Here is an 887-nt window from a genome sequence, read left to right as displayed (position 1 = left end):
GACAGTGTGGTGCAGGTGCGCCCATGTGTAACGAATACATTGAGTGCCGTTGGAGGTTAGCGGTTGGTTGGTTGCATGCTACAACTTCGCGTTGTACATGGGCTGGCCGCTGCGCTTCCTTCGGGTTGCCACTTGATGTTGATAGGGTTGATGTATTGTGTTCGTTGACTTTTGGTTCATTCCAAAAGTCTTCGGACTTAGATAATTTTACAAGTGTCGGCGCTCTCGGACCGAAAATAAGAAGACAACTAAGAAGAAAAAGAGAAAGAAGCTAATAGTGGAAAGTATTCTTCTTCAAAGAAGGAACAAAAATTTTACAAGTGTTGAAAAATTTCCTAAGTCCAAAAAATTTTCTAAGTCCAGAAAATTTTCTAAGTCCCACAAAATGGAACATGATGAAGAAGATACAGAAGTTGAAAATTTTTCTAAGTCCAAAAAATTTTCTAAGTCCAGAAAATTTTCTAAGTCCAAAGTGTTGGAACAATTTCCAAAGGCCCATAGGTTGCACTGAATTTTCCTAAGTTGGCCACAAGTACCCATGAGGTATCGAGAAGGTTCACCCGAAGGACATAATATGTCCCAAAGTACCGATAGAGTACCCACAAATAGCACCGCGTTGGCCTAAGTTGGCCAAAAGTACCGATAGAGTACCCACAAGTAGCACTGAGTTGGCCTAAGTTGGCCAAAAGTACCGATAGAGTACCCACAAATAGCACCGAATGGGCCTAAGTTGGCCAAAAGTACCGATAGAGTACCCACAAGAAGCACTGAGTTGGCCTAAGTTGGCCAAAAGTACCGATAGAGTACCCACAAATAGCACCCAGTTGGCCTAAGTTGGCCAAAAGTACCGATAGAGCACCCAAAAGTAGCACCCAATTGGCCTATGT

This window comes from Anopheles funestus (assembly GCF_943734845.2).
Source record: "Anopheles funestus chromosome X unlocalized genomic scaffold, idAnoFuneDA-416_04 X_unloc_25, whole genome shotgun sequence".
NCBI lineage: Eukaryota > Metazoa > Arthropoda > Insecta > Diptera > Culicidae > Anopheles > Anopheles funestus.
This window is presented reverse-complemented; position numbering follows the sequence as displayed.